Genomic DNA, 10,123 nt, shown 5'->3' with positions numbered 1-10,123 from the left:
AATGAGAGAAAGAATTACAACAGTGGACGAAAGGCTGGTGACGTGGAGAGACACGCACCACATCCTCCGATGAGAGGCCGACTCAGAAAGCAGCACTTACACTGGTTGTGGTTCAGATGAAGCCTGGGAAGGATTAAGTGACTTTGCTCCCTCAGCAATTAGGGGTGGAGACTGCGTCCGAGTCAGGTGTCTGTCGGGCGCTGGGGACACAGCAGGGACATTGCTCAGGGGACCTAGAGCCAAGACAGGAGAGAGAGTCCGATCCTGGGTGTGCGGGATGTCAGGGGGAGGGGCTGGGGAGGGCAGGGGCGGCCCCTGGGGTAGGCTGGCCAGGAGGGCTCTCCGAGAGCTTGGACAGACAAGCAGGGAACTTCTTCCTCCTGCCTCTTAAGCCCTGACACAAGCCTGTTGGGAATTTAGGACCAGGACAAGCAGGACACCCACTGCAGGGCCCCACAGCTGCAGGGGCTGTCTGCGTCCTGCAGGGCACCCAGCGGGGCCATTCCTTGGGGGCACAGGAGAGAAATAAGGGAAATCCAGCGCCTCCCCTAGTGCGGCTATTTCAGCTGCTGATGGGCAAGGCAGCTTCCAGGGGAGGTGGGGGACATGCGTGAAGGCAGAGTTTAAAAGGCAATAAAAGAAAGTAATGCTTCGAATCAGGAGAGAGAAGCTGGCCTGCTGGATGAGAAGAGCAAAATGATAATGTGGAATGCACACGTGTATACATACGTACACACACCTGTATTTATTTACGTGATATGAGACCATGGAGCCGCATAGAACCAACCATTCTACGTGGCCAAAGTGTCTGATTCCCTGGCCTGTCAGTCTCAGCTCTGCCGTTCTACGCTTATCAGCCAGGTTACGTCCAATTAAAGCAGACCCTCGTTGTCTTGGTATGGATTTCACTACACAGACGGCAATTAAAAAGCATCTCCCTGCTTAAATGACGATTTAAAGGAGGTGGTGATAATTGAGTCCACAGGCCCCCAGCAGCTGTGCCGCCCTCCATTTCGAGCAGCCGGAGCGCTGCGGGGGGGCACCTGGGGCTTCGAGCTGAGCCGGTGTCTCAGGAGGGAGACGAGCGGGTTATTGTTCAGTTCCGAGGCCTCCAGGACTCAGCTCTGAGTCACCTTGGGGAGCAGGCCTCAGCCTTCGCATCGACCAGGTGAGGCCCGGCTCCCCGAGCACACCTGGCACAGGCGGTCCTCTTCCTCCTACTCACTGCCCACCTTCTTGGCACCGCACACGTCATGCAGGAGAGTGGAAAATGGAAAGGAGCCTCATTCCCAGCAACACGGATGGTGACGGGGTTCCTCATTCATCGCTTCCCAGAGTGAGGGGGGAGACTGCAGAGTGAGGGGGGCGACTGCAGAGTGAGGGGGGAGACTGCAGAGTGAGGGGGCGACTGCAGAGTGAGGGGGGAGACTGCAGAGTGAGGGGGGAGACTGCGGAGTGAGGGGGGAGACTGCAGAGTGAGGGGGGAGACTGCAGAGTGAGGGGGGAGACTGCAGAGTGAGGGGGGAGACTGCAGAGTGAGGGGGGCGACTGCGGAGTGAGGGGGCGACTGCAGAGTGAGGGAGGGAGACTGCAGAGTGAGGGGGCGACTGCAGAGTGAGGGGGCGACTGCAGAGTGAGGGGGGAGACTGCAGAGTGAGGGGGCGACTGCAGAGTGAGGGGGCGACTGCAGAGTGAGGGGGCGACTGCAGAGTGAGGGGGGAGACTGCAGAGTGAGGGGGCGACTGCGGAGTGAGGGGGGAGACTGCAGAGTGAGGGGGCGACTGCAGAGTGAGGGGGGAGACTGCAGAGTGAGGGGGAGACTGCAGAGTGAGGGGGGAGACTGCAGAGTGAGGGGGGAGACTGCAGAGTGAGGGAGGAGACTGCAGAGTGAGGGGGGAGACTGCAGAGTGAGGGGGGAGACTGCAGAGTGAGGGGGAGACTGCAGAGTGAGGGGGGAGACTGCAGAGTGAGGGGGGAGACTGCAGAGTGAGGGGGCGACTGCAGAGTGAGGGGGGAGACTGCAGAGTGAGGGGGGAGACTGCAGAGTGAGGGGGCGACTGCAGAGTGAGGGGGGAGACTGCAGAGTGAGGGGGCGACTGCGGAGTGAGGGGGGAGACTGCAGAGTGAGGGGGCGACTGCAGAGTGAGGGGGGAGACTGCAGAGTGAGGGGGAGACTGCAGAGTGAGGGGGGAGACTGCAGAGTGAGGGGGGAGACTGCAGAGTGAGGGAGGAGACTGCAGAGTGAGGGGGGAGACTGCAGAGTGAGGGGGGAGACTGCAGAGTGAGGGGGAGACTGCAGAGTGAGGGGGGAGACTGCAGAGTGAGGGGGGAGACTGCAGAGTGAGGGGGCGACTGCAGAGTGAGGGGGGAGACTGCAGAGTGAGGGGGGAGACTGCAGAGTGAGGGGGCGACTGCAGAGTGAGGGGGGAGACTGCAGAGTGAGGGGGGAGACTGCAGAGTGAGGGGGCGACTGCAGAGTGAGGGGGGAGACTGCAGAGTGAGGGGGGAGACTGCAGAGTGAGGGGGGAGACTGCAGAGTGAGGGGGGCGACTGCAGAGTGAGGGGGAGACTGCAGAGTGAGGGGGGCGACTGCAGAGTGAGGGGGAGACTGTCGATTGTTGTCAAACAGCCCTGGTCTCTGCCCTGATCCAGCTGCCGGCCAGTTCTTCGGTCTGTTCACCCAACTGCTCTGAGTCCCAGGCTCCCTTCATGATGTGGGCTAATTCCTGCCCGTTAGGTGGTGGGAAACTTAAATGAGGTAATGGCTAAGATGCCCAGCACAGAACCAGTGCCCGATCACTGCAAGCCTTTCTCCCCACGGAAAAAGAATTGTAGCACTGTTTGAAGTGCTTACGATGCAATTTGGAAATAAATATTAGGTTGCAAAAGGACAGGTATACTATGCTCCTAACCAGAAACACCATGGAAACGAAAAATACTGGCAAGAAATAAGTACAGATGTTGATAATACCTGTGATGGCGGGGGTGGATTTTGGAACACGTCCTTTTTAGCCACCAGACTTTCCCTCCCGTCTCAGGCCCTTCCAGGGAGACAAACATGTTTATAGCTTTGCTTGTGTCTGCTGTAACACGCTCATCTAAACACAGACACACAAACACACAATTTACCTAGACATGGTCAGCCCACCAAATATGTAAATGCATAGGACTACTCATCTTTAAACATAAATTCGATCACATCTTACACATTCTTCTACAAAGTTTTTTTTTTCAGTTACCGTTGGAAACATTTCCACGTGGGTGTAATAAGCTATACGTCAAATTTCATGATGAGTGGTAATTATTCCATAATATGGCTACACACGATTCATGAAACGATCAAACGTCTTGATATACGTTCGGATTGCTTCCTGTTTTTCACTAACAGATACTGATGCTCTGCTAAACCTTGTCTGGTCTCCTCCTCAGGCACGTGGACTGATACTTCTCAACATTTAAAAATTCAGCAGATACCAGCAAGCTGCCCTTCGAAGCGGTCAGATCCATTCACAACCAGTAAAAGTACGGATGCGACATTTCCAGCACGTCGGCAGTAGCTGCGTCACCGAACTTCGCTTGTTTCCCAGGTGGCTGAGCCCGAGCTGACGGCCTTCCTCGCTCCTCTTCTGCGATTAGTGGTTTCCTGTACCTTTCTGGTTATGCTTCTGTGTGTTCCGAATACTCATTTTTTTGTGTTATTCACGCAGCACATACTTCTCCCCAGGTTATCACTGGCCTTTTGCTCGGTTTGTGGCTGTTTTAGACGTTGACAGGGTGACACCCAGTCTTTCCTCGTGTAACTTCTACTTTTCATTAAGACGGCCCTTCCGACTCTGAGTGAAAGACTTACCCCAGGATGTTTTCCTAAATCCTCCCCAAACACAAACAGCTCAAGTCTGTTTGAGGATGTGCCTGGTTCCAGGGACCACCATGGCCTGGAGCAGCCGCCCTGGGACCGTGACCCCCCTGCTTGGGAGCCCGTGAGCTGTCTGCCCGGTGCGGCAGTAACGCTGCGCGTTCTGAGTGGAGGTGGGAAACGGGCAAAGGGGTGACACCCGGGAGGGAAGTGGCCGGGGTCTCGGGCAGCAAGAGGGCTCTTTGCAGGTCGGGAACCCTGCTTCTCTAGGGGGTGTGTGCGGTCAAACCCGAGGGAAGAGGTAGCTGGTTGAGGATGGAGGGGGAGGGGGCACAGGCCCAGGGAGAGAAAGAGTTTGGGGTTAAAGGGACAAAACAGGCAGGGCAGGTCCTCACGGCTCCTGATGCCACAGAACGGGTCTCGTTTCTGTGCTGAGCATGACAGGAGGTTGGAATTCAAAGAGGGGGCACGTGATCCAGTTAAGTTCTGAACAGGCCCCTCGTGCCTGGCCCTCAGTGCCCCATCTGGGAATCAGAGTGCGGCCCAGAGCAGCCCGGGTCCCTCCTCTTGGGAAACAGGCCGTTCCCCACAGGTCTGCCACCTGCTGACACTTAGACCATGGAGGGACCGGCGATATGGCTTGTACTTGTGTCTTTGATGGTGTCAATATCCTGAGACCCTGCCACGAACAAGCTCCGTCTTCGTGCAGTAGAACGCCAGCCACCAAACTGTACTTCCAGAAACTTCTGAGAGTCAGCAGATGCGGGCTGGGCTCCCCACCTCAGGACTTTGGGTCGTAGGGCAGACAGCCCCGCAGGTGTCCCAACTTCACTCACGCACTCTGCACAGTGCTTTGGTCGTAAACGGAGCAACCTCTGAATACTGGCTTAACAGGGCTTGCCTCTGCCACGAAACTCCACAACACAGCTCTACTGAGAACACACAGGGCCCCTCCAAGTCGGGGGAGGCCTTTGCAGGGTATGAGCTGGGATTCTTCTATCTCCAAACAGGTAAGAGCCCCTGTCCCACCCCACGAGCTCTGACACCCACCTCCAGGTGGTCTGAAACGACAGCGTAAGCTCTAGGTTGGTTAATAGCCTCTCTATTTGATGCAAAAGTAGTTTTCCTTTGTCACACTCAGAGTTCCATAGCATTACTTTAAAATAACTTTTTATAAGAAGAAATGCAAATTCAACCAGGTGAAAGGTGACAGAACTTATAGTAGGAGACACATCAATCTTTCCTTTCCCTCTGGAGAATCTCTGGGGAATCAGAGCTTCTGTGGGGTCAGAACCAGACGCAATGTGTTGATGAATAAGGTCAAACTTCATCCTTACTTATCCATCCAAAAGTACCATTTTTCAGCCCACAAGCTGACATGGCCACATCGGTCAAATGTGATAGAAGATGGGTCATCCACCCATGTGTGACCAGATCACGCCAGGCATGTTTCATCTTAAAGCGCGACTGCTGCTGAGACCTGGCAGCTCGTCTGAGGGGCGGAGCAGCCCGCGTGGCCCACGGCCAGGGCTCACTGTCGCAGCCGAGGACTGGGCAGACTTCCCCACCGTCTGGAGGAGAAAACAGCCTCCGCGGCTGTGTAGGACCAGCTTCCTGTGCTGTGAAGCAATGCTACCGTCGTTCCTGTAAATGTTGTTTCACTCCACCTAATTGTTAGGGTTGAGTTGTGTCTGGAAAAGTCATAGGTTGAAATCCTAACCCCCGGACCTCAGAATGTGACCTTATTTGTAACCCGAGCCGTTGCAGATTAAATAAAGGAGGATGAGGTCATACAGAATAGGGTGGGCCCTCATCCAGTATCGCTGGGGCTCTTATAAAACGGGGAACTGGGGATGCAGAGACACACGCAGGGAGAGTGCCTTGTGACCGGTATTCAGGGGTCGGTTGATGCTTCTCCAACCAAGGATGTGGAAGATCTCCAGCAAACCCCCAGGAGCTGGGGAGGGGCCCAGGACACAAACTCCCCGGGGCTCGAAAGGAGCCACCCCTGCCCGCAGCGGGGTCTCGGCGTGAGTCCGTCCTCCAGACTGTGAGACAGTGATCTTGTTCTTTAAGCCCAGTACTGTCAAAGCCGCTGAGCAAATGCACACGTCTCGTTGCTCTGCCCCCTCAGAGGCTCTGCCCCGGCCAGCCTGGCGGATAAAGGGTTTACAACATTGAGAGCCAGGGAAGAAGGCGCTGACCCTCCTCACTCCACTCCTAGCTCTTACTTCAAAGACACTGCTGACAATCCCTTTGGGGGCTGTTTATTTGGAGGGAGCTGAAGGTCGAGGGTCATAGCCACATCCAACCTTGAGGCCCGTCACCCTGGTTCCACCTTCCAGGATGAGGGGCATTTTGGGAAAATTTCAAATTGCCCTTTTCCCTTCAGATCAGGGCCCAGAAACTGTCCAGTTGTCTCTGTGGAAAAGCGGGATGTGGCAAGTGAATAGTAAATCTTGGAATATCATTTTTCACCTTTGTTTTCCACATTTCCCTGTATGTCAGTCTGAGCCTTCCCCATGGCTGGAAGGGGTGTTAAGATCTCTGCAGCTGGAACCCCAAATTACGATAAATCAGTCAGTGCTCAGGTATTGTGACGTCTGCAGTAAATCCCTGAGTGTCGGAAGGAAGGACGGAGGAAGAAGGGGTCGTGGCGTGGAGAGAGAAGCGGGGCACGGGTGCAGGTCACCGGAGGTTGGGGGGAGAAGGGCAGCAGCGGGGCCTTGCAGGGAAGCACAGGGCAGGGGCCGAGGCACTTCTGTGGCCCCGGCCGTGCTCTGCGGAGCTGCCCGACCTGGGACCCCAGCTGCTTTCGTGAGAGGGGCTGAACCACACCCGAGCACCCTGGGCAGCCCATCAGGTTCTCAGCTGTGCACGGGCTGCCAGTAAAAAGAGGGGCGTTTCACCCAGGGCTGCGGGGGACTGCCTAAGTGTTTTCCATGCCCTGAGGTCTGTTTGTGCTCCCATGCAAAACTATGGGACAATTTACCTGTTTTTCACCAGTTCTGGCACTTGTATAAAGCCCTCTCCAGTGGAGGGTGGTACTTAGCACCCTCAGGGTGTGGGAGGGGGTTCCCACACCTGCTCAGGGACCTGGTGGAGGCGAGACACTTACCCCTTCACCATCTGGTAAAGGGCCGGGCAGAGTGGGGTCTCCGGCCCCGAAGACACAGGTTTTCTTTTGTTCTTTTTCTGGACAGCAGAGCAGCGAGTAGTTGGGTGGAGTGGAAGCTGAGAAAGTTCCTAGTGAGTCTTCCCTCCTTCTCGGAGGTTCTAGGACCGTCTGGTCTCTGACACAGAGGAGCGTCCAGACTCACGGTAACTGACGCTTTCAACCACAAACATCAGAATCAACATGGAATGTATTTCCTGAGGTGAGACCTTCCTTTGAAGAGAATTGTAAAGCCCTGATAAGATTAAACGTGATCTGCTGCCTTAGGTGTCAGGGCAAACCGCCAGCTTGCTGTCCTCATGTCTGGAAAACTTGGACTCTCTTCTGAGAAGATATTTTACATCGATTTAAAAATATTTGCCCCAAAACAAAAGCCAATTTCAAATAATTCTGAAATTCTTGATCTTGACCGTAATCTCAGCATTAACATACTGCATCTCCTGTCTGCTCTTCCTGAGGTGATCTTCTTAAACCCACCAGATCCAGGGGTCTTTCTCAGGCATCACTGGACACGATGGGTCCTCCTACTGGTCTAGAAACCCCTTCTTTCTGTGTCTGATGCAACTCACTTCTTAATTTTCAAGCTGCTCTTCCTACCCCCACGTTAAGACCTTCCCAAGGTTCTGTTCCTGAGCCTCTAGTCTCATTCTTGGCGGTTTCGTTCACGGCAGGAATTTAACCTTTACCTCTAATCAAACAACTCGGGAAGGTTTACCTCCGAGCCTGTTTTTCTACCACATTTCGCCCGAATTTCAAGCGTCTGCCCCATTCCCCCACCCAGACATCCAGGGGCTCCTCAGACTTAGTTTCTTTCTCTGCCAACCAGCCATTCTGACTCCCAGGTCCTTCTACGCCATCCGGACCTTCTCAGTCACCTTTCTTTGAGCAGAAAACCACCATTTACTCGCTCCTTGCTCCCATGCGAATTTTCAATCGGTTGCAAGGCTTTGAAGTCTGTCTTAGCTCTGAGATGACTCTGACGTTCCCCCTTTGGCTTCTACCTGTTGCCACTGCAGCCCCCTGAGCGTGGTCTGCACCGTCTCGGTGCTGGGCTACCTCATCAGCTTCTAGAGTCTAAACCATCCCGTGTGCCTTGTTGGGTTTCACATAGGAAAATGTTTCTTTTTTAAATCTTATGCAAAAACCCCACGTATAAGATGCGTGGAAGGTCCGACACTCTGGATGACGTGGGGTGAGGGGCACAGGGTTTTACTGGCTCTCTAAGTGGGGCTCAGCAGAGCACAGCTGAGCAGCCCCTTCTGCTTAGAATCCTGGGGTGTTTCCCCCAACCCGACAGTTACGTGGAACATTCCCCCTCTGGAGATCCGAGTTCCAGCTCCATTGCAGTGCTGCCTACTGAGCTGCGAGGTCCTGGAACTTGAGAGCTGTATTGCATTTACCCAGCACGGTGTTTCACAGCGAAAAGCGCCCAGTGGTATTTACTGACTTGAAACCAACTTAAAAACCAGCAAATGTAAGAAACATGTAGGCTGATTTCTATATAAAAGAAAGCACAGATAACTTGGAAGATCACCAGTGTGATTTTTCTCATCAACAGGAATAGTCTGGGGGAATTGTGAGATCTTTTGAGAAAAGCTATTGGACTGTTTTCAACGGGGACATAAATATGCTGCAGTCGTCCTGAGCTGGCAGTGCTCGGGGCTCCCTGGTGACCTAACCTGTGAGGATGTGACAGCCACTTCACTCACCCACGGGCTGCAATGGGGCATTAGCATACATTTCCATAAATTTACATATAACATTCATGTCACCCCCAGCTCCCAAACCTGCATACTGGATGCATTTTTTAAAAAGGTAGCGTGGCCTATGGCAATTATATTCAAACCTGATATTCAGAACAAGACACATGAAGCAAAACAAAAATCTAAACCGATCAGTTACATGCCTGATTAGGACAAAGACAGGCAGAGCTTCAGGGAGAAACGGAGGGGCTGGCAGCTGGGGGGCGGTGTCTTCTCACACCCTGGCTGTTAAAGCAGGGGCAGCACACAGGCCCTCGTGCTCAGACACCTACCGGGCACCACGGTGAGCTACGCTGTGCATCAGGCTTTAGTGCTTGAGTTCCAGTTTCACGGATAGAACAAAGCCACGCAGGGGTCTCGTCCCTACCTTCCCTACCACGCACACCCTTGGTCACTCGGAGTTGGCATTTCTCCAGGCTCCCTGCAGGGGACAGTTAGATCACCTCTGTTCCCTCTGTTGTTCTCCTGACCAGGTCTGAGGAGGGTTGGGTGGGTTTCTGGGGGCCTGCTGATCAGGGACTCCCCCTGCCTGTGCTGCGGAAGGGGGTGTCAGGAGGGGCTGGACAGGGCCTGACCGGAAGCATCGGGAGGGCTGGGGTGAGAGCAGGTACGGGTGAGCCTGTCCAGGGGGATCCCAACGTCGAGTTCTCTCAGGCCCAGGGCCTTAGTGGAAAGCAGCATCTCCCTGGCCTCCTGGGTCTGCTTCTGGTGGTCTGCCTTCCATCCCCGGGCCAAGTCCCATGGCTGGGGCGCTGCTACATCATGGATGTCAGCCTCTCCTGACCCGAGGCCGGTCGGTGTGGGGACCTCTGGGTCCCCCTGTGGCCTCTGTACCGCCCCTGCCGCTGGGGCAGGTGTGGTGCTGGCTGTCCCCTGCTCACCCACGCACCCGGTGCCCTCATTCCCCCGAGCTCTGCTGCTGGCTGAGCCCCGTGGGTGGGCGCTGAGGAAGCCCACTCCCTGCGCCCTTAGAAAGGGCAGGGTCAGCCCTTGTGAGTTTACACTGGGATGGTGAGTGCTTTTCACGAGCAGGAATGGCCCAGCCATGACCAGCCGAGCAAAGAGGACGAAGGCCCTGGAGGGAGGGACGGGGCGACGCACAGCCACACGTATATGCAGACTTCTCCTGTCATCGCCGGAGGAAGGTCAAAAATTTGGTTGGTAGAAAGTGCAGAAGTTATTGTACGTGACAGCCAGCAGAACATTTTTACATTTATATGGAGGATGTACTAAGTAGACTCCTGTGAACTGAGTCAACTTGTAAAATAGTGTCGTTAAGATTATATAACAAAAAGTAGCTGTCAGATATGAGTTGACTGTGTTAGTATC

Source organism: Stenella coeruleoalba (assembly GCF_951394435.1).
Source record: "Stenella coeruleoalba genome assembly, chromosome: 13".
Classification (NCBI taxonomy): domain Eukaryota; kingdom Metazoa; phylum Chordata; class Mammalia; order Artiodactyla; family Delphinidae; genus Stenella; species Stenella coeruleoalba.
The sequence above is the reverse complement of the archived record's forward strand: the minus strand, read 5'-3'. Positions refer to the sequence as shown.